Genomic DNA, 24,703 nt, shown 5'->3' on the forward strand with positions numbered 1-24,703 from the left:
TAACTCAGATCCCATCCCATCTAACACCCCATCACAGACCACTGGGCATACTTACCTGCTGATAATCAAAGATCAATTGCCAAATTAATTGCCAAAATTAAGCTATCCCATCATACCATCCCCTTCATAAACTTATCAAGCTTAGCCTTGAAGCCAGATATGTCTCTTTTGCCCCCACTACTCCCCTTGGAAGGCTATTCCAGAACTTCGCTCCTCTAATGGTTAGAAACCTTCGTCTAATTTCAAGTCTAAACTTCCTAGTGTCCAGTTTATATTCATTTGTTCTTGTGTCCACATTGGTACTTAGCTTAAATAATTCCTCTCCCTCCCTGATATTTATCCCTCTGATATATTTATAAAGAGCAATCATATCCCCCCTCAACCTTCTTTTGGTTAGGCTAAACAAGCCAAGCTCTTTGAGTCTCCTTTCATAAGACAGGTTTTCCATTCCTCGGATCATCCTAGTAGCCCATCTCTGAACCTGTTCCAGTTTGAATTCATCCTTCTTAAACATAGGAGACCAGAACTGCACACAGTATTCCAGATGAGGTCTCACCAGTGCCTTATATAACGGTACTAACATCTCCTTATCTTTGCTGGAAATACCTCGCCTGGTGCATCCTAAAACTGCATTAGCTTTTTTAACTGCCATATCACAGGCAGGTGGGAAGACACACAGACAGGCAGCTGAGCGCAAGGAGAGACTCACAGTGCAGTTTCTGGAGCAGAAACATTGGCTGAGGGACAGAGGGCAGCAGAAAGACCTGTTGGAGAGGCTGCTTGTGCTAATGGCCACTTGCCTTCAGGTTCTGCTCCACCCACACTATGTTCTGAGTCCAGCTACCATGTCCTCCAATCCAGAAATGCATGGGACACTGTGTAGCCCATGCAAATGGGACCAAGTACTAGTTGGACAGGGCACATGTAATTCTGCAGCCCTTCACCATGCTGCTGTCCTCTACTCCTGTGCAGTGGTGCCAAGTGTCTGCTAAACATGCAGGGGAAATATTTGTTTACACTGGTTTCACTGTTTCGCATTGTTCAGAGCTCGTGTTATGCACTGTATTTTATTACTGGTTCTGGTGGTTTATTACTGGTATTTTGGTGGTATAACAGCAGCTTGCCTGCCTGACAATGCTTTGATATGTATTTGTAATGCAGCTTGGTTCACAAATAAAGGCTTTTATTTTATTTAAAAAGTGTATTACCATCACTGCAGCCCATGAAAAAATGTGTATTTCAAAGAATAAAACTAAAGATATGATAAGGCACAGCTGGGAAGTGGTATCCAAACACTACTGCTCAATACAGCTCTTCAGATCGATCCGTAATGAAAATCCACAATTCACATCACATGTACCACTATTCCCCCGCCCCCCACACTACCCCGACATACACACACTGTATAAGCACTCATCTCATCCACATAACAATTCATGATGATCACTACCCCCATTCATAGCATACAGTCAGAGTACTTCATTCATTCTAAAAAGTGCAGAGTATATACATTCATATTCTCCCTTTTCCATTGGCCCAGGCAAGTCCATAATGTGAGTGCACAAAGCAGCTCTGATTTCTGTTGCCTCTGTGCATCCTGCTCCAGCTGTGTCAGGGGCACTTCCTGGCTGAGTGTATTGGTTCAAAAGTCCAGTGCTGTCATAGGTCCATTCAGGGGCAAGTGGCTATGACCTTTGGAGTCACAAAGATTGTGAAGAGCACAGCATGCCTTAATAGTGCAGACGGCTTTGATGACACTGGAATCCAAATGGTTCTGCAAGCAGCGTCAGCGGGATTTCAATCTGGCTAGCAGACTTTCAGCCACCATTCTACACGTGCTGAGAATATCATTAACTGTCTTTTGCCAAAGCCTCTGAGATCAGGATACGGGTTCATAAGCCAAGGCAAAAGGAGTAGGAGGGGTCCCTAGAAAAACAGTGGGGATGGTTGCTCCATTTATAACAATCTCATTTGGTGGGAATTGTGTCCCAGCCTGTCCAGGAAGGAAGACTCCTGATCATGGTAAACTCCGGGCCTCATGAACTTTTCTGGTACAGCCCACATTGGCATCCATGAATTGGCCTCTGTGGTCCACAAGGGCCTGTGTAACAATGGAGTAGTCCTTTGCGGTTAATGTACTTGGGTGCTCCTTGGGGAGGGAAAACTATGGGCACATGAGTCCCATCCAGTGCAGTTTGAAAACCTGTTCTCTCAAAACCAACAGTTACTTCAGAGATATTGTTGATGCCCATCAACATTGGGTAAATCACACACCTGATTGCCTCTGAAACTTCTGCCACCACTTTACCTGCAGTTGACTTTTTAGCTCCAAACTGGTCCGCAGCAGACCTGTAGCAGTCTGAGGTAGGCCAGCCTCCAGGTCGTGATAGCAACCTGCTTTTGGACTGGCATCATGTCCTCCTTCATGTGTGTGCCAGGACACTGGAGGATCAGGTTAAGCTGATCACAAAGCTCCGCAATGGAGCTTTCTTCATGTGAAAGTTCTGGCGCCTCTGCTGGTCATCCCAGGATGATGTGATCCCACCAGTCTGTGCTTGGGGCCTGCTCCAGAAGTGCCAGTCTACAGTGAGCAGCATCAGTCAATCAGAGTCTGCCGTGTCTGTATTGTCCTTCTCCTCGTCTGACTTTTGGTATGCCAGAAAAGGTTGCTGAAATGGCCTCCAGCATCTCATGAAGGCTCTGCCTTTTCCTGAAACAGGAGTGAAAGCCCAAGTAGGACAAGTTCTTCAAACAGCGTTTCCTCTATGTTGCTGGGAGCATGCAGACCCAAAAGATGGCTCAGCAAGAGGTGGAAAGTGCTGCAGGAGGGGCAGTCACGTTTTCCCATAATGCACCACAAATAAACGGCTACAGCATCACAGCTGAGGGGGGGCTCTAGGAATTCTGGTATAGGTTGATTTGATGCAGGTCTGTGTAAGCAGTGTAGACACCTGAGCCAGGGTGTGAAACCCGGGTCTGGACATTCTAAACACAGAGTCAATATTCAGTGCGGCTGTTCAAACCTGGGCTTGCAAACACAGAGTCTGCAGTCTCCAGTGCCACAGATCATGAGCTTACATTGAAGGGTAGACATACCCTGAGGCAGGGGTCTGATGTACTTCCGAGAGCATACAGGCAACTGTTCCCTCTAATTCTCAGTCTGCTGGACCTTTCCCTTCTTACAGGCTTTCTGTTTAGCAAGGACCTCATTAGAACAAGTCTTTAGCACCTGTCCTTCCTTCCCACACTCAAGACACCTCTTGGATAGGAGGGGTTATCTTCTCCCAGCCTTGTCATAGATGGAGACCTCTCGGCAGGGCCAGCTCCAGGCCACAGAGCGCCAAGCGCGTGCTTGGGGCGGCACACCTTGGGGGGCGCTCTGCCGGTTGCTGGGAGGGCGGCAGGCGGCTCTGGTGGAGCTGCCGCAGGCATGGCTGCGGACAGTCCGCTGGTCCGCGGTTCCGGTGGACCTCCCACAGACACGCCTGCAGCAGCTCCACCGGAGCCGCGGGACCAGCGGACTGTCCGCAGAAATGCCTGCGGGAGGTCCACCGGATCAGCGGGACCGGCGAGCAGCAGAGCGTCCCCCATGGCGTGCTGCCGTGCTTGGGGCGGTGAAATTGCTAGAGCCGGTCCTGCCTCTCGGGTGCCACTCTTAGAGAAAACTCAGTTTGGTCTGTTGCTCCTTTCCCCTGTCTATTTTTACAGTTCTTAAAGGGACAGACCCCCTTGATATGCCTCACCTCTCAACATTTAAATTGGGGGGCCCCCCTCACCTCTTCCAGATGGCCTTTGGGGTGTCTATGCCCACAGCCCGCTCTGAGTGCTCCCATTGCCAGCTGGGCCAAGCTACTCTTTTGTGCCCAGGCTTCCCAAGTTTAAAGCATAGCAGGATCTTCCTTGCTGGCTGGTCATGGTGATCTCCCTGACGTCATGGCTGTGCCTCGAGCTGCCTGCTGACGCTGCAGGAGCTGCCAAAGAAATGCCTCATCTATTGCTGCTGCTCGGCCAGTAGCTGGACCACATCCTCCATTGCCCCTTCCCTCCATGATGAGAGGGCTTCATGAAAATCCTACCAATTATGCCAGTTGCGGTGGGCTGGCCACATCCCATGTGCCCCCTTTGTGGCCTAGAGTCAAACTACAGGCAGCTTGCCTCAGTTTCCCCTCTTGGGTTATTCAAATAAAACGTCAGGCTTTTTCTTGGTAAAAAATACCCATTCTTGGGACTGCATTTATTAATGTGAAATCAATGGCAAATAAAACCAATCCCAAAACAAAATCCATTCATAAAGCCCCCACAAAACAAGGTTTCTCTTCCTTCTCCCAGGCCTTCCTTCCTGGGGCCTTTGCAGTCTCTTCCCTGCTTGGACAGAGTCTCACCCAGGCCTCCATGCCTGGAGAGCTGTAGTCCCTGCTCTGATGTGGCAGGCCACTCACAGGCCAGGAGCCTCAATTTTCTGGGTCTGGCTTCCAAAGTCCTCAGTACCAGGGTCTCTCTTGCAGAAGCCTTCCTGACTTCCTGCAATTTCCAGAACTTCCCTCTTCACTGTAGCCACCTGCGGTCATTTATCAACTGATCCAATCCAGGTGAGCCTTTTCAGTAACCAGGGCAGGCTAGTTCCAGGTCCTCCAGCTCTTAAGGGGCAATCCACCGTCACACCCTCACAAAGGCAAAACTGCCCTGGAAACTCACTTGTGAGAACTTCAGGATCAGCTGCTGTATGGAGAATGGACACAATACAGGAAACTACTGAAAGTTTTAAGTTGTCCATTTCCTGTCACCCCCAACATGAACACCTGTGTCTGAATCTCCCACCAGAGCCCTCCCAGGGGAATAAGTCTCTCTATTAGCTAGCTACGCATTTATATGACACATTACATTACACATGTCTGACTCCATTTCTCTATCCCTTCACCATCTTGAGACCTCTCTCACTCAGAGTGGCAGGATGGTATTGTGGTTAAAGCACTGAGCTGGGACTCAGGATTTGGGTTCAGTTAACGGCTCTATCACAGAGTTCCTGTGTGACCCTGGGTTAGCAACTTCACATATCTGTGCTTCAGTTCCCCCGTAAAACGGGTATAATAATACTTCCTTACTCCCAGCCTTTGTCTGGCTTGTGTATTCAGACTGTAAGGTCTTTTAGGCAGGGATTGTCTTACTATGTATGTACAGCACCTAGAACAGTAGGGCCTTGTTTTGACTGGGGCCTGTAAGCACTTCTATAATACCCATATTTGATTCCCTACTTCCATGCCTGTTGTCAGTGTCCAGGCTGGGATCTGACCTATCTGCTGGACAGTAGTAACTGGGTGCTTAAATAGGGAAGGAACAGGTTAAAGATTATTTAGATAAGTAAGATGTATTCAAATCAGCGGAGCATGATGAAATTCATCTAGGGTACTTAAGGAACGAGCTGAAACAATCTCGGAAGTGTCAGCAATTATCTTCAAAGAACTCATGGAGGACAGGGAGGTCCCAGAGGACTGGAGAAGGGCAAACATACCTACCTATCTTTCAAAAGAAGACCTGGGGAATTATAGACCAGTCAGCCTAATGTCGATAACTGGAAAGATACTGAAACAAATTATTAAACAATTAGTTTGTAAACACCTAGAGATTAATAGGGTGATAAGTAAAAGCCAACATGGATTTGTCAAGAACAAATCATGCCAAACCAACCTAATTTCCTTCTCCTGGCCTAGATAAGAGGGGAACAGTAGACTTGATATATATCTTGATTTTTAGTAAGGCCTGTGACACAGTCCCCCATGATATTCTCATAAGCAAATTAGGAAAATAGAGTCTATATGAAATTACTTTAAAATGGATGCACAACTGGTTGAAAAACCACACTCAGAGAGTAGTTATCAATGGTTCGCTGCCAAACTGGGAAAGCGTTTCTAGTGGGGTCCTGAAGAGGTCTGTCCAGGGTCTGGTACTAGTCAAGAATTTTTGTTAATGACTTGGATAAGGGAGTGGAGAGTGTGATTATAAAATTTGTGGATGATACCAAGCTGGGAGGGGTTGCAAGCACTTTGGAGGACAGGATTAGAATTCAAAATGACTTTGGTCTCAAATCAACAAGATGAAATTCAGTAAAGACCAATGCAAAGTACTACATTTCAGAAGGAAAAATCATATGCATAACTACAAAACGGGGAATAATTGACCTGGCAGTAATATTGCAGAAAAGGATAGGGGCGTTTTAACAGATCACAAACTGAACATGAGCCAACAATGTGATGCAGTTTCAAAAAGGCTAAAATTATTTTGGGATGTATTAAGAGGAGTGTCATATGTAAGACCTGGGAGGAATTGTCCCACTTTATTTAGCACTAGTGAGGTCCCGGTATTGTGTCCAGTTTTGGGAACCTCAGTTTAAGAAAGATGTAGACGAATTGAAGAGAGCCCAGAGGAAAGCGATTAAAAATGATAAAAGGCTTAGAAAACCTGACTTGTGAGGAAAGGCTAAGAAAAAATGGTTTTCCTTAGTCTTGAGTAAAGAAGACAGAGTAGGGACCTGATAGCAAATATGTTGAGGGCTGTTATGAAGCGGATGGTGATCAATTGTTCTTCAAGGCCACTGACGATTGGCCAAGAAATAATGGGCTTAATCTGTAGCAAGAGAAATGTAGGTTAGCTATTAGGAAAAACTTTCTAACCATAAGGAGAGGTAAGTATTGGGATAGATTACAGAGGGAGGTTGTGGAATCCCCCATTCCCACATTGTGGAATCACACCATCATTGGAGGTTTTTTAGAACAGGTTGATCAAACACCTGTCAGGGGTGGTCTAGGTTTACTTGGTCCTGCCTCTGCAGGGGGCTGGACTAGATAAACCTCTCAAGGTCCCTTCCAGCAGTACATTTCTATGATTTTATGATTCTACGACTTGTTTCCAATACACCAGTGTTGTGAAGATGCTGGACTCGTGACTGAAAGGTTACTTTCTATACAGTGAATGTTTCTAGTGAAGCAGAATGCTGGTGGCAAGCACTGGAACTATATTTTTTAGTTTAATTGTTAAAAGAAGAACAGCTTAGTAAGTGCTGGGCACTTTCTAAGAAGTCTAATCACAAACAACAATCAAGTTTCAAGAGCAGAAAGCCCACTGGGCTAGGAGTGCTGTTTTTTTCTATTCAAGACAGGATTTTGCCTAAATTGCAACACATAAGAAGACTATTGACACCTTACCTTTAAAAGCAAACAAATAAACATCGAGACAGAGAGATGGTTCTGGCTATCATTTAAGTAAACCCCATAGATATTCTTTCATATGCAGCCTGGCACATGTTGAAAGAGTAACTGCCCATCCGGTTCACCACAATTCTGTTTCATGATTCAGTAAAAAACACACATGCATGCTACAATGAAAGTCAGCAGTGAATGTGGAGTGAAGTCCTGATGCAGATAACAATTAACTGTGGATAAATAGCCATTATTATGGAAGTCCGACTTGCAGAGAACACAGCCAATTTATAACTGCTTATTTCCCCTGCAACTGATCCTGCATGACATACTCTGTTGTTTTTTGCAGCTTTGACAAATAACAAAAGTAGCAAAATCTCAACGTTAAGAGGTAACATCTGAAAGGAATCACTATGGTCTCGCTCCTGTCTTTCATCTGCCAGGGGAAGTTTTAATTACAAATCTTAGTTTGGATGTTGTGGATGAGTGGATGCATTTCTGAAATCAGCTACTGCTTCTCAATGCTAAGCAATCTGTGTGAAAAAAATTCAGAGCTTGCAGGTTCTAAACGCTAAATAAATGTGCTTGGGTGCTATTAAATGACACAATCAAGCATTTTAGATCAGTTGTTCTCAATCTTTTAGGAGTCTGATTTGTCTTGCGTATCCCAGGTTTCACCTCACTTAAAAATTGTTATATCCTTGGGGGCAACCGGTTTAGGAAGAAATCACTTGAGGCCAGAGAGCAGACAACTAACAAAACTACCATTTATTTACAGACACAGAGCTCACCTAACTGGCCGAAGCTGGCTGGGCTATCCCCTAATAATCTAACTCAGTTGCCATAGGAACAAAAACCATGACAACCAAATACACAACAAAAATCACTTGCTTACAAAATCAAACATAAAAACAGTAGTGTCACAGCACAGTAGTACTGACAAATTGCTGACTTTCTCATTTTGTCTGTAGGAAATTTTAGTTTGTAGTGACTTCGCTAGAGCTTTTTATGTAGCCTGTTGTAAAATGAGGCAAATAGCTAGATGAGTTGACTTATCCCCAGAAGACCACACCCAGAGGTACATGTACCCCTGGCTGAGAACCACTGGTTTAGATCGAATGGGAGAACAAGTCACTAGGGGCTCAGCTCTGAGTATGGTTGTGCAAACAGTGCCATTGACTTCAGTGAGGTTAGTCAGGAGAATAAGAACAGATTGGTTTAGGAGCAGCCTGACCTAGTGGATAGGGTTCAAGACTAGGACATGTGCAGTCTAATCCCAGTAGTTGGTCCAGTATAAAATGTTACCTCAACCCACCTTGGCTCCTGAATCCATATTTAGATACCTAAATAAATGTCCTGATTGTCCACAGTGCTGAGGCACGCACAGTGTTACTGAAAATCAAGTTGGTACCTAAATATGGATTTAGGTACCTAAGTGTAGTCTCCTCCTTTTGAACATCTTGGTTTCAGTTTTTTTTTTTTAAAAAGATGTGACTAAGAAACACCTCCTTCAGTTTCTTTTCTGAATGTCGGGGGGCGGAGAGGGAAAGGGTTTGAGGGAGGGTATCTTCTTGCAGGTTTGGAAACCCAAACCCATCAGCATTATACTAGTGGAGAAGAATCAGAAAGTGAAAGAAACCAGATGTCTGGACTAGCTGCACTGTGCAAGCCTGGTGCCTCTCAAAGAATTTTTTATCATCAATAGTGAAAAGGAATCAACATAAAATCTCCTTCAATAATCTCAAAATCTCGGATTAACAATAAAAAAGCCACTTCTGGTCTCAGAATACATGTGTGTAAGGCCCATTGGACTTCTGGGTATATCTGACAGCAGAATATGATCCCAGATATTCTTCTTGTTTTTATCCACTATCCACTTGGAAGTTGCTCCCGCCAATGAACCAGTCGTTCAGAAAGCCATGGGACATAGGAATTGCCGTATTAATCATCCACCTAGTCCAGTGTCCTGTCTCTCTAACTGCGGCCAGCAGCAGCCAGCTGTCAGAACCCTGTGGTAGGCAGATGTAGGATAATACATCCTCCCATGAAGAACATAAGAATGGCTCTACTGGATCAGCCCAAAGGTCCATGTAGCCCAGTAACCTGCCTTCTGACAGTGGCCAATGCCAGGTGCCCCAGAGGGAATGAACAGACAGGTAATCATCAAATGATCCATCCCCTCTCACTCATTCCCAGCTTCTGGCAAACAGAGGTTAGGGACACCATTCCTGCCCAAGGTTTCATCTTAATCCCTAATAGTTTGATTAATCCCAAATCTCCCAGCTGAGATTGTGTTCAGCCCTAGAGCATGAGGGTCTACAACCCTTTCCAAAATGTGGGCTGATCTGCACCATTGAAACCAATGGGAGCTTTGCCATTTACAACAGTGGGTGCATGAATGGGCCCTTAAGGGTCCTAAAAGTAGTATAGAGACCTGTGACATTCAGGAGGTTTCCGAATGTTGAGTTAAAAAATGGTACCACAAGCTGGGAATGAGTAACAAACAGTGCTGCAGACTCACATGGAGACGAGGGTGCAGGGATCTTGTCTGTAGGGGAAAGCTGGACACATGCTAAGATTCATGTATGTGGGACTTAGACTGTATCAGTGCAACAACCCTTGCTGCTTAGGTGCCAGATTGTGCTCTGCTGTGCTGTGAGAGCACAAAGGAAGGGGCCACAGGACACCTTGACGTGCAGAGAAGATGCAGGACCATAGCCACTCCCTGGCACATTGGATAGCAGAGGTGCCACGCTGCATGGGAGTATGTGTGAAATGCCCCCTGAAGGGGTGCAAGAGCAGGTGCACTGTGTCTGCGTGCTGGGGAGTTCTAGGAAATCTTTGCCCCTTGTCATAAACAGATAGTTAAGGGTTAATGTCTCTTTTACCTGTAAAGGGTTAACAAACAGTGAACCGGACACCTGACCAGGGGACCAATCAGGAGACAAGATACTTTCAAATCTCAGTGGAGGGAAGCCTTTGTTTGTGTTTTTTGGGTTTGGCTTTGTTCTCTCTGGGTCCTGGAAGGGACTAGACGGGCAACCAGTTTTCTTGCCAATCTCCCTGCTACAGTCTCTTATAGTGAGTATTTTAGTAAGAAAGGCGGTTATAGTCTTTTGATTGTTTCTGTATTTGCAAATGTGTAGTTTGCTGGAAGTATTTTAAATTGTATTTCTGTTGGAGGAGGTTTTTTCTCCAGTTTCTAGAAGCTGACAGACCCTGTAATATTCCATCTTGAATTTACTGTGATTTTCTTTATTCTTTTTTTTCTTTTATTAAAAGTAAGCCTAGGCAGCTTTGTGAGCTGATGACTTTGTCTAGTCAGCAGCGTGGGAAGACAAGGATAGTGGAAAATGAGTGAGTGTCCCTATCCCTTACCTGTTTCCTGTGTGGAGAAATGTGACAGGGAAGGGAATGTGCCTGTGTCTGTCAGGGGTATTGACTTGCCTATGGAGGAAGCTACCCCGGTCTGTGCTGGGACAAGGGAAATGAGATCCTGAGCTGTGTGTCTGGTGAAGGAGAATGTGTCTCCGACTCTTCTTTGTCTGTGGAGCAGACAGAAGGGGCCTTTCAGCCTGTGATGGTTGAGAATAGTGCAGTTGTCTCAGAGTTTGTTGTAAATACAGCTAAAGTCCAGGAAGGGAATGGTCCTAAGTTTGTGTCGGCTGGGGAAAATGGCACTGTGACTAGGTTGCATCCAGTTAGTGTCATAGCAAAATCCCAGAGACTAGACAATTCTGGTGCTTGTAATTTGCCAGTTGCTAATGTGTGGTTGGAAAAGGGTGTAGCAGCTCTGTCTGACCAGGGTGATACCCTAGCCAGGGCACAAGGAGAGCAAAAAGGTGATTTAATTGTGTTACCTACTGACAGTTCAACAACTTGTAAAAAGGAGGAAAAGATTCCTAAACTTGTGGGTGTTGAGCCTGACAACGTGCAGGTTGCCAGTGACTATGAGGAAAGTTGCAGAGGGAAGGAGAGAACCCCTAAACTTTTATCTAGTAAGTCTATAAGCTTGCCTGAAAGGGAAGTGGGTAGAAATCTGCCTGATGGGTCAAAGGTGATCATGGATGTAAGTAAGACCCAGAAGAAGTCTGTTGTGAATGAGGAAAGTGTTCCTTTAGAGCAAGCCCTAGGTGAAGAAGGTAGGAGCAGAATGTCTGTAAGGGGTGAATAGTTGCTTAGAAAAGTTGCTAAGGAAAGAAATCCTCATGGTAATCTGTGCAGGCATTTTGGTACAACTGAAGGGTGTGAAAGTGATTTAATCAAGGAAGTTTTAGTTCCTAACAGCCAAAAGTTTTCTATTGTGAATGGATCCACTGACTTTCCTTTTGAAAACTCCAGTGTGGATAGCTTTGAGACTGTCTCAAATGGAGTGAAAAAAAGAAAAAAAAGAATAAAGAAAATCACAGTAAATTCAAGATGGAATATTACAGGGTCTGTCAGCTTCTAGAAACTGGAAAAAAAGCCTCCTCCAACAGAAATACAATTTAAAATACTTCCAGCAAACTACACATTTGCAAATACAGAAACAATCAAAAGATTATAACTGCCTTTCTTACTAAAATACTCACTATAAAAGACTGTAGCAGGGAGATTGGCAAGAAAACTGGTTGCCCGTCTAGTCCCTTCCAGGACCCAGAGAGAACAAAGCCAAACCCAAAAAACACAAACAAAGGCTTCCCTCCACTGAGATTTGAAAGTATCTTGTCTCCTGATTGGTCCCCTGGTCAGGTGTCTGGTTCACTGTTTGTTAACCCTTTACAGGTAAAAGAGACATTAACTCTTAACTACCTGTTTATGACACCCCTAGCGGATGGCTCTGCTGTAAAGGTTCCCATGAGTTCTAGGTAAATATGCCTATTCAACTTATAAGTTAAGGAAAACCAAAGACTGGAGAAGAGTAATTGGCAAGGGTCAGAGCATCATAGCTTCACAGAGGCTGGAAGGTGACCATCAGATCCTCTAGTCTGAACCTCCTCTAAATCACAAGCCATTGCATTTCTCCCAGATACCTCTGTGTTAAGCGCCAAGACTTTAGTTAGACTAAAGCATTTCAGTCCTCAGGCGACTGAACTGTTGCGTACCACAGGCAGAGAACAGGGGAGACTGAGGTGCTGCCAATCCCTGAAGCTATTGCAATGGCACAGAATTGGTTAGGGTGAGACATGCCTAGATGATCCCAGCAGGTGAAAACGCCCCATGATGGAGGGGAAGGCAAAAAAGCCCCAAGATCCCTGCTGATCTGATCTGTGGGGAAATTCTTTCTGAGCCCCAAATCAAGTGAGCAGGACCCACGAGCCAGCCATCTAGAAAGAGGGTAGGGGAGCTGTTCTGTGTTGGGAGTTTTAATGAAAAGTTGATTTGCTATAATAGACTAGAAAACACAAGGGAGAATGTTAGTCTCGTATGCAAACAAGCCACAAGATCTTAGTCCTGAAATTCATCCTTAGGGAGTGAAATGCCCTGGACAGAGCATAGCAATAGCCCACTTAAGAACAAAGTAAGGAAATGCATCACATGTACCAATGGGAGAGAACAGAGACCCAGTCCAGCTTCTGCTGACCTCAACAGAAAGATTCCCATTGATTTCAGTGTGAGCTGGATCTAACTGCCAAAGAAAGGATAACTCGGGCAAGTTGCAAAATCAAGAAAGTGTGTGCAAGTGTGTGTGTGAGAGAGAACATGCGTGTGTGTGTGTGTGTGTGTGTGTGTGTACGTGTGTGTGTATGTTTGCATGTTCTTTTATGGCAAATATCAGTGAAACAGTGTATGATTAATGCATGACGGACCCTCTCTTTCCTACTCATAATAACTGCTAGCAGGCACGATAAGGCATTGTGCTGAGGTAGTAAAGAACACGGTTTGAGGGTAGAATTAATGAGCTGTAAATGTTTTCATACATGTCTTTTAATATTGGTTTTGAAGAGTATTAATGACAAAGCTGAACGACTAGTGGAATTTATTTGAGTCACAAATATTTGTTCAGACTCCAAAGATAGTTTTGTTCTAACCATCTTCAGAATCTTTCATGTTCTTTCTCAGTGAATACATGCCCGGGCTGTTTTTAGTAGCATGAATCCTTGTGCGTTTTTAGCTTGAATATACACACAAAGTTTATTCTGAATTGTTTTCAGCTGTAACATTTATAATTCACCATTTGTGTTGTGTTTAGCTACATAAATCATGAGGCATTTCTTCTGTTCCCTGGTTTATCAATATATATATATAACTAATCAATACCGCATGAATTACAGATTAATTTACAAATGAAAATTCACTGTATTCTTAGTTACATGTGTTACAGCTACATAAGTTGCAGCACAAATTGTGAGTTGGATATTCAGCTGAAATATTCACAATTCAAACAATCTGCAGGCCAAGATTTATTCACTAAAGAAAGTCACAAATCATTTTGAATACATCATTGTAGAATTTCACAAGTCTGTTCCTGGACAATTTGTGAACACAAGAAAATTAACAATAACGAGTGTTATGTGTTCATAAATTGCCCATGAAAAACTGTGAGATTCTAGAATTTGTGTTCAAAATGATTTGTGAATCTCTTCAGTGAATAAATGATTACAATGAGGACATCCCAAATTGCCCGGCAATGGATATGTGAAGTAATAATAATAGAATCATAGAATAACAGGGTTGGAAGAGACCTCAGGAGGTCATCGAGTCCAACCCCCTGGCCCTATGGTATTGCCTAAGGGTCAACCGAGAATGGGGCCCCATTGGGCTAGGCATTATGTAATAGACACTACCTGCTCGACAACTACATTTTGTTAATTGTGAATGATTCACTCAGTGCCAATAACTATTATCATAGAAACCAGAGATGGAAATTCCCATTAGGTCATCTAGTCAATCCACCAAGCAGTGCACAATTCTTTCCCTATTTTATTAAGTGCTTTTTCCAGTCTTATTTTAAACATCCCCACAGATGAGGCTTTCCCTTGGGAGACTATTCTGTAGTATAATAGATCTCTCACTCTTAGCGCTAATCCCATGCTCTCTCCCTCTCCTGTATTTCAATGTAGTTATCACTCTAGTAAATAAGTGCTAAGATTTTCCATATAAGAATTCCATTATGCGTAATTACACTCATTTGCAGCAGCACCCCAAATCATTCTCTCCATCCTAGACTGTTATCTTGCCTCGCACTCCTCCATTTGGTCAGCACTGCCCATCTGGACATATTTAGCTCTTCCAATATTTCCTCATAAGACAATCTCTCCACATACCTAATCACTTTCAACCTTAAGTGTCTAAAATTAGACACAAATCCACCTAATACATATCCTGATTATCCAAAGAACTAAGCAATTGCGGATCCAAGTGATTTCAATGGGAGCTGAGGGTTCCCAACACCTCTGAAAACAAGGCCATGTATTTAAATACCTACGTAAGGTTTTAGACACCTACATTTGAAAATTGTGATATTAATTGTCCTGATTCTCTTTTCACATACACAGCTGGAAATCAGAAATAACTCCACTGAGACGAGCGAAGTTACACCAGTGTATAATTGCTGCAAGGGAGCTAGAATAAGCTGCAATAGATTTCTATTTTTGTGGTGATGTCACCATTGTGCTACCCTTAGTGCCAGGGCCTGTACCCATTTTGCTGGGAGAGATGCACAAACTGCTGGGAGAAATTCTATGGCCTGTGTTATTATGAGGGAGGTCAGACTCGATGATGATAAAGGTCCCTTCTGACCTCCAAAACTATGGGCAATTTGGCATTATACCATACATTAAAAACCAGAGCGCCTTGGTAGCTACTGACGTTACAAACCAAAAATACTAAGTGTATTTGCTCTTACAGTGCTCTGCCTTATAAAGAGAGCACATGATAGAGTGAAAGATTCAACCAGTACTGAAGTTAGTATGCAAAAAATACGAATACGTTTCACTCCTACCGGGGAGATGTAGGGCAAATGTAATAACTATTACAATCCCGTGATTGCTATTCTTTTGCTAATGTGCTCCACACAGTTCTTTCTCTAAATTACTGAATTATCCTTAGGAACAAAAGGTATTAGGGTCCTACGAGTTTCTCTCAGTTTGTGGTAGGACTAATTCATTAATGTGGCTCCAACTGGAATGTGTGTAATGTTCTTTCTAATTGGACATGACTGTTCAAGAATGACTTCGGCCTCCGTCCAGCTCACACTGTCACTTATGCTGTATAATAAGCTACTACTACTGGCCCATGAATCAATTTTTAAACAATCTGCAGTAATGAACTTGGACGTCTCATTGTTGTTGACAAAAAAATGCACAGTCCTTCTATTGTCAAAGGGCTCAATTATGGGTTCCTTCTGACAAAATAGAGGGGGGTGAGGGTATGGACAGTAGTGGCAGACTGAAAGAATTGTTTCATCTCTGTGGTTTTGAGAAAGAATGACAAGCCAAAAGGTCAGTTTCATAGAGGTTTACCTTGAAATGTCTGAAGGCAAAAAAGGCATCTGGAATCATTAGAAAAAGCGAAGTTTGACTTGCACCATTGGAAACCTTCGATATATTACCTTCACTGTATATTTGATAAATATTTGCCTGGTGGGTGGGAATGTGAGGTTGAGGGAAGGAAAACCTTTGTATAAATAAAAAGGTTAATTTTAGAAACTTCAGGAATAGCATATGGAGAAATTGTCAGTGTTTTCAGGCCATCTGCCGTCTTTCTGACCTGATGGAGTCAACATGGCTAGTAGCAGAGAAAGCTACCCACATTGGTTTATGGTATCTAATGTAAGTTGTGATCAAAATGATTTTTTCCTCAACTAAACTAGGCAGCTGTAGAAATCTAAGGTATGTTCTGAAAGAATGGATTTCATTTGCATGCAAAAGTTTGCTTTTATAGTTTGAATTTTGTTTGTGATTTACTGAGAGTCTCTCAGTCCTCGGACGGCTAAAAATGTAAAAATCACCTGAACAAGATCTGAAATGTAACAGTATCAAAATTTTCTGTACAGGGCTCTTAACACGTCTGATCCATGGGTGGCTTTCAAGCTAAGTTCCAGACATTTTAGTGTCTGAGTGCAGGAAACAAGGAGAAAACAAATCCATTCATGTATTAAAAGCGTGGTTGCAACGTATCATTTTTAAAGTTGAGAAAGTTTCATCAGAAGTCATCAATATTTCTTATTGATTTATTTCAATTGATAAGATATGCCAGTAGGAACCTGGGGGAGAAGGTACGAAATGATTTAGAAAAATACAGAGGACAAATTTCCAAATGTGGCCAGTAAGCTTGAGCAAAAAGTTTGCTCTGGCAGGAGAGAATACTCACATGACCTCAGTTATCATCAATGTGTATTCCAAATGGAACACAAAGCCCACACTTCTGCTGCTAAGACTATCAAGGGCTACTGAAGTATGTTGGCTGTATATGTGTTACCTGAAGAGCTAATTTCTGTGGCTCATCAATCAGCACATTGGGCCTGATCCAAAGCTCACTGCCACATGCGAAAAGTCTCCCACTGACTACAAGAGGATGTACTCCAGGCCCTATGTGGGTTAAGAGAATGTATCATGCAGACATTTAGCAGGACGTTGGGAAAAATGAGACTATCTGCTGATAACTTTGTTTTGTACACTTCTGTTATCATGCAGGTACACATCACTCAGAAACATCTCCAGCAGGGTATGTCTGAAATGATAGGAACTATAGAGACAAGGTGATTTTTTATTGGACCAACTTCTGTCAGTGAGAGAGACAAGCTTTTGTACTCACACAGAGCTCTTCTGCAGGTGGCCTGCTCGAAAGCTCCAGCAGAAGTTGGTCCAATAAAAAAATATTACCTCCCCACCTCATCTTGCTCAAATCCTGGGATCTTCATGGCTACAACAACACTGCAAACAATTATGAATTAGCTTTGATTCACCCAGACCAGATTCAGTAAAAGATCAAGTGGAAAAAGAACACAGAGGAAAGAGCCCATAAAACATGCTGCCAGGGTTTTTATTCCTAGATCAGAGGGCCGGGGTACAAAGTTACTAGGGAGGAAGATAGTGGAGAAAAGGTGTTGTAAGAAAAATGAGGGGAATAGTAGGTAGAGGTAAGTTATTTGCTTGGCAGGTTGCAAGATCTTTGACGTTGTCAGGGACTGTTATTTTCTATATGTTTGTACGATACCTAGCACAGTTGAGCCGAGCATCTAGTTGCTGCCACATTATATGGGGTAAATAATAATAATAAATGTCCTGCATCAAAACAGTAAAGGAAAGTTCCTTCTCTGTTCCCCTTCAAAGTGTGGGGAGGGTTTTTTTTAAATGTCCCCCCATGTGAATGCTAATAGGTACCTGTAAGTGCTAATAGATTATGATTTGCTTTGTAGGACTGCCTCTCTAGTTCCAAGTACTACGCTGTGACTATTCTAGGAACATCTGGCCTGAGATGAGCAATACTGGCACTAATATAGAGCCTAATATAACTCTTCTGATTGGTAGATCTCAATGTGCTTTACAAGGCAGGTCTGTGTCATCAGCAACATCCCCATTTTACAGTTGGAGAAACTGAGGCACAGGGAGCTGAAATGATTTGTCCAAGGTCAGCCAGCAGGCCAGTGGCACAGCTGGGAATAGAATTCAGGTCTTGCAGTCTCATTCCTCTGCACAGGCCAAGGAATTAAAATGGGTACAACAGGATGGCCCAAAGAGTGAGGGGATTTAGCATGAGCAGTAGAGGATGGTAAATGAGACACTAATATGGGTACCTAGCTGCTTGTTTTAGGCACCAAAGTGCTAATTTGATCACTTTGTCCCCAATTCACAGACTATCAGGGTTGGAAGGGACCTCAGGAGGTCATCTAGTCCAACCTCTTGACAGAATTTTGCCCCAGCTCCTGAAATGGCCCCCTTAAGGATAGAACTCACAGCCCTGTGTTTAGCAGGCCAATGTGCAAACCACTGAGCGATCCTTCCTCCCTGTAGTCCTTACTCAGGAAAACTCCCTTGACTGCAGGATTGGGGCCCAAAGGTGGGATACGGATCATAGCTGATCTAACACAGATGATGAAGTAGGAAAATTGGATTGTCCGTATTAGTGGAGTCTGTATGGAGGAAAACATTCAAGGGTTTGGAGGTTTCCTAAAATTCTCTTGGCATATAATTAAAGGTGCTAATTGCCAAATTCTGCACCAGCTCATATTCTATGCAACCCCATTAACTTTCATAAGGTTGCACCAGAGGTAAGTCACTCCAGAATTCAACCCTATAAATCTAATTAACTAAGGTCCACAATGTTAAGCCAAACTCCCCATTGGTTTAATATTTGAATGTGGAACTCCATTGATAAAGCAGTTGCAGGGATACAGCTCTTAGATAGTCAGACTCTTCTGAGGATGTCATTAAAAGAGCTGGATCTGGTACTTCGGCATCCAAATCAACATACAAATCCATGGCTCACCTTTCATCATGACTGTTTGGAAACCTTTCTTTGTGCACATCTTATTTGTTATCTGCCAGTATTTGCCATGCAGATTCTTGCCAAAGGGATAATATAAACAAAGCATAATGTCAAGTTTCCCATGCAAGTAATATGATCTATTAGCACTGCACTTTGTACTAATTATTTTTCAATGGGTGGGGGCTTGTGAAAGGAGATTTATGCATTCAGCTAGCCTCACTTGTATTATTAAGTACTATTGGCAAGGAAGGCATCAGATATGTATTTTATTGTTACATTCTTGCAAACATTCTACCCTCTCACACTCATAACAAACAGGAAAGATGATATATTGTGGCAAGTGAGACTTTCATGTCAAGAGCTCAAAGCACTTTTCAGATGGGGAAACTGAGGCAAAGGTCAGTCATCTTCCTCTAGAACAGGATAAGCTGCAAAGGGCAGAGGAAATTCAGTGGGGTAGGTGAATCCTGCTGTGTTTCAAATACATGAAAGGCCAGGTGCTGTAGATGGGAGATTTGATCATAGAACGTAAGGGACCTTAGGAGACTATCTAGTCTAATCCTCTGCTCAAAGCAGGGCCAATGTCCAGACAGATTTTTGCCCTGGATCCTTAAATGGCCTACCCAAGGATTGAACTCATAAACCTGGCTTTAGCAGACCAATGCTCAAACCAGTGAGCTCTCACCTCCCTCTCTGATGTGCTAGTACTGACCATTACATGGAAGATGCTGTGTGTATGAATAGGGCTGTGTGGGGTGGCATAGAGTGGGTGGGAAGAGGATCCACAGTGTGGGTAGGGGACTCTATGAGAGCATCTCCAGGTTTCATTTACTAGCCTTCACAAATTGCAGGAGCAGGGCAGAGTCATGCCAGAGCTGTAAGGGGATAACACAAGCTGAATCTGCTGTGGCAGTGTGCACTTGATGGTCGTCAGGGCCCCGGTCTAAACACAGAAATTACACTGGAATATATACATCTATACTGCTATGTTGGGGGAGGGCTATTCCACTGGTGTGCTTGCAGCAATTCATGTTGCAACCAGGGGCGGATCTAGGCATTTTGCCGCCCCAAGCACTGCAGGGAGGCTGCATTCGGCTGCTTGCCTGTGGACGGTCTGCTGGTCCCGCGGCTTCAGCGGACCTTCTGCAGCCGTGCCTGTGGGAGGTCCACTGAAGCCACAGGACCAGCATACCCTCCGCAGGCATGCCTGGGGGAGGTCCACCGAAACCGTGGGACCAGCGGACCTCCCCCAGGCAAGCCACCGAAGGCACCCTGCCTGCCGCCCCCGCGGCGACCAGCACAGCGTCCCCCGCGGCTTGCCACCCCAAGCACTCTCTTGGCGTGCTGGGGCCTGGAGCCGACCCTGGTTGCAACACTTGTGTCCACACAGCAGCACATGGGATCAATGTAAGCACAGTGCAGGGTTGGTAGTTATCCTGGCATGGACCTGGGCAGTGGAGTTGAGAAAAGTTGTCTATTCTCCATGGAGCTGTGCAGTGTGGGATTACTCTGTGCACTGATGTAGCTTCATAGAATCATAGGCCTGGAAAAGGCCTCAAGAGGCACCCAGTCCTCTCCCCTGCACTCAGGGCAGGACTAAGTATTATCTAGACCATCCCTGACAGGTGTTTGTCTAACCTGCTCTTAAAAATCTCCAATTTATTCCAGTGCTTAACCACCTAGACAGTTAGGAAGTTTTTCCTAATGTCCAACCTAAACTACACTTACTGCAATTTAAGCCCATTGCGTCTTGTCCTAGCAAAATTAGGAGTCTACATTGCCATGACAGTGAGGTAACTCCACCAATGTAGAACTGCGTCAGTAAAATAAAGGGGAATATTGCTTTTGAGTTAGCTCAGGGGCATAATCTCACCCTGGGGTGTACAGTTTGGGGATATGATAGTCTATGGTGAAAACACACCGCTTTTTGTTTTCACCAGTTTGGGTGGTCTGTATGTAACCCACACACCTCCTGGGTGTGGTGTTCTGTCCCATTTAGTGGCATTGAGCCCACTTAGAGAGAGATTAACACATCTGCTCTATATCCTTAGCTAAGGGCCACAGGGCTTTTTATCTCATGCAATAGGGGCTCGTGCATTTAGTTCCAGAAGCTCCAGGTTCAATCCCGCCCGTCGACGATCAGGGTTTGTCAGTGTTATACTAGCTCTTGTGTGAGCCCTCTGCACAGCAAGGACTTTCACCCTGCATCCCCACCTACTCCCACCATGGGCTAGGACCAAAGCTGTGTGAAAAGTTCTGAGTCAAACTGCAAAACAACTCATGTGGTCTCTCACTTCCGTTCAAACTCACAACTCGGACCACATTTATGGGCAAGTTTTCTGTGTTTTCTGAACTTTAAGAGGGAGATATGATGAGACATTAGATAGGAGAAAAGTGTCAGCACCATGGGTGGACAAGAAGCATATAGGACTTTACCTAGGCTTTATGACTAAGAGCAATGGGATGCATTAGGAACAGGAAAATTTAGGCTGACTATTAGGAAAAATCCCAGACAATGAGACACATTAGACTGCGGACTGCTCTCCCAATGACAATGCTGGAAGCCCCATGGACCAAGCAAAAAGCTATGAGGGAACAGTCCTGCATTGACACAGAGAGGGATGGGATGATCTAATTAATAGATAAAATGTTCTATACGCCTCTGTTCTGTGCCTCAACACAGTTGTCATCCTCTGTCATTTCTTCTACCATCACCTGTCGCTTTCCATCCTTTCCCATCTGTCCTTTTCTCTCCTCACCTTGATTTTCCCTCTTTTTGCTTTTGATTATAAAATCTCTCTTGCTCTTTCCTGTCTCTATCTCTCCTCATTTCTCCCACTCACTTGCTAGGGGGTGACACATTGCTTGGTGCCTGACAGGGGAACCCTGGCACTGGTCTGCATGTGGTAATCTCATGGCTGTGCTGAGCACCAAAGAAACAGAGAAGGAAGCTTGAATCAGTAAGCTACTGCCTAACCCCACAGCCCTGTGTACATGAGCTATGTCTGTAGCAGGGACCACTGCCAGAGCAAGAAGGGAAGAGGCAGACTTTTTTCTAGAAGTGGCCTGATTCTCTCAGCATATTCGTAGTGTGCCCACCCATTTAATAGCACTGTCAGCCATGTGAAGAGCTGGTAGCCTACCACTGAAGTAAGTCAACACCCCTCATCAAGGATATGCAACATAGTCTGAAGCTGACTGCATCTACATTGTGGGTCACTAGAGAAACACCATTTGAAGAATTGGCCACACATTGCCCTGTCCTGTTCGAAGCCAGTTCAGGGACAACCACAGGTGCCTGGGCAGGTCAAAACCTGGTGGGCAGATGGTGGGGTTGGTGAAGAGAGAGTAATTAATGACTGTGGTCACTGGTCATTTGTTACGCCAAGCAGACTCTACCATCCTGTCCTGTGGTGGCATAAGTGACCATAACAGATGTGTAGAAGACAAGCAAACTGAGGGTGGTTGAAGATGTCTGAGTACAAAGACAAATTGCTGTTCTCACAGATCTTGGCCAGCAGCATGATAGAGGCCCTCTCACATAGGATAACCAGAGAACAAATGTGAAAAATCGGGACAGGAGGTGGGAGGTAAAGGAGCCTATATAAGAGAGAGAGACCCAAAAATAGGAACTGTCCCTATAAAATTGGGACATCTGGTCACCCTATTCTCACAGCAAATATGGGGCAGTGCTATGTTACTAAGTACTTGCAGCTATGGCAACGGAGTTGCATGTAAAGTCCTGGTAACAATATGCATAGCTTTGCTAAGTTCTACATCGTCCAGTCTCCTGTGAGATGAGTGACACCAGACAGGAGCACAGGTTAAGCTGGCCAGTTTTCTCAGCAAGTTGTTCTGAGTGCCAGCTTTGGCTGCTGCCTTCTTCAAGTAGTTGTGCTATGTCAATGACCTATCCAATGTCACACCGAGCTAAACCATCTTTGAGTCCTTTTGAAGATTTTTTATTTGTTTGATGAAACCTGAAAACAAAGACTATCTAGTTTTTCATAGATTTAGCCCTTTGTCCCACTTTATTCATCAATAAAGGAGAAGAAAAGGGGAAAGTGGGACAAAAGGCTAAATCTCAATCTTAAGGAGAGATTTTTCAAAAGTCCTCAACTTCACTGGGAGCAGAGTAGGGTGACCAAATGTCCCAATATTAGGGGCTTTGTCTTATATAGACAACTATACTCTCCCACACACACACACACAAAATAGTGTACTGATTTTTCACACTTGCTATCTGGTCACCCTAGAGCAGAGTCAGATCATTGCTGAGCACCTTGGAAAACCTCACCCTTAAAGTGTAAATGCACTCTGTGATGTTGTTAAATAGAAAATTCCCATTACCCAATAATCCCTCCTACCATCTCATGATTACTAACTTCCACACCTTCTCTTGCCTGACTGCTATCCTATTGTTGTGTTTCAGGGTATCCACACAAGGAAATCAGATAAAAAGATTGAATACTCTTGCTGGAGCATTGCGACAGAACACAACTCTATTTCTTAGAACTCAGACCATCACAATCAGAGAGATAGACAAAGCTGGCTGTGCCCTACAAGAGAGAGGCACCCCACCTTGTTCAGGCTATTTCAGACTGACTCTGATTGTATGCTTCCCTACAGAACTTTCTACTTGCAAGCAGGCCCAGGAATCAACCCCTGCCTTCCCCCATCCCCCACCCGCACACAGATTCTCACTTTATCTTTTTCTTAATGTGACAGCTTGCAGTTCTAACACAGACCTCACCCATTTTTTGCCTTGTGTTTGCCCTTTGTCACCTTTCAGGACTGACACTGTGATTTTTTTTAAAGCCAAACTCTTCTTTCTGGCAGAACCTGGAAATTTCCTCCTACAGTCAGTGTCTGGCAAGGTTGATTATTATTTGTATTTCTCAGATTGCGATCATCTGCATCATAATCTTTAACAGTTTTCCCCCTCTCTCTTCTGCCTGGACTAATGCCAAACAGACCTCTATTGTTGGGCCACCCTGCCCAACAATAAAAATAAGCATCATTTGGGCATGTTGGGGCCACCCCAGCAGCTACATGTGGTTAGTGCAGCCTGCAACATCAAAAAGCTTGTTTACAGCAGATGTAATCCGTAGTGATATAACAGGTGTATAACAGTCAATACCAGCATTGTAGCGATCAAATAGCTTCATGGCACATTCGCATTGATCCAGTATTCGTTCAGCCCCCTGAGGGTTTTGGTCTATGATTTATGTGACTCACTGGGAGGCTTAGGCTCCTTTTTGGCATAACACCAAATTCGAGGCAAGAATCAGTATATAATTTACCTTTGCAATAAGAGCTTTTTAAATCCATGCTATTAACCAGCCAGGTTTGTCAATGGAAATTTTAACAGGGGGCTTGCTGAAGCATGCAGAGATACGTTCCCTTCCAAAGGATGATTCATGCACTGCAGCCCCTATTACTCTCCTGGTTTTATATGCTGAAATGCTGATGAATTAAGCAAGAAAACAATATTCTTTGCAAATTTTCACAGCCTCTCATTAATGTTGTGAATTTTCCTCAAAAGCCCTTTGAATATCAGACTGGGAATGTTTATCATAGAAGAGAGATGAATAAGTGGGGGTATGACAAAGGCATATAAAATAACAAAGAAGTCTAGAGAAGGAGATCAGGAGATTTTGTTCTGCATGTTTCATAACACAAGAACAAAAGGACATTCAATGAAATTGAAAAATGACAAATTCAAAACCAGTAGAAAGAAATACATTTTCACCCAGCGTATGATTAGACTATGGAAGTCACTGTCACAAGAAGTTCATAGAGGCCAAGAAATTATTAAGATTCCTGAAGGCACTGGACATTGGTATGGACATCATGAATATCCAGAGCTGGAATTGTTGTTGCTAACAAAAAAAAATCTGGAAGCATTATTAAACTTCATGCATTGGGATTTAAGCCTATCTCTAATTAGCAGAGGTTAGAATGAGACCAGTGAGGTGAGCAGGCAGATTACCCCACCTCTGCCTACTGTGGGGTTCTTCATCTGAAGCATCTGGGGTTGGCCACTGTGGGAGATGGTATACTGAATCAAATGGGCCTTGGGTCTGAACTTGTGTTCA

This window comes from Gopherus evgoodei, chromosome 5, assembly GCF_007399415.2.
Source record: "Gopherus evgoodei ecotype Sinaloan lineage chromosome 5, rGopEvg1_v1.p, whole genome shotgun sequence".
Taxonomy (NCBI): domain Eukaryota; kingdom Metazoa; phylum Chordata; order Testudines; family Testudinidae; genus Gopherus; species Gopherus evgoodei.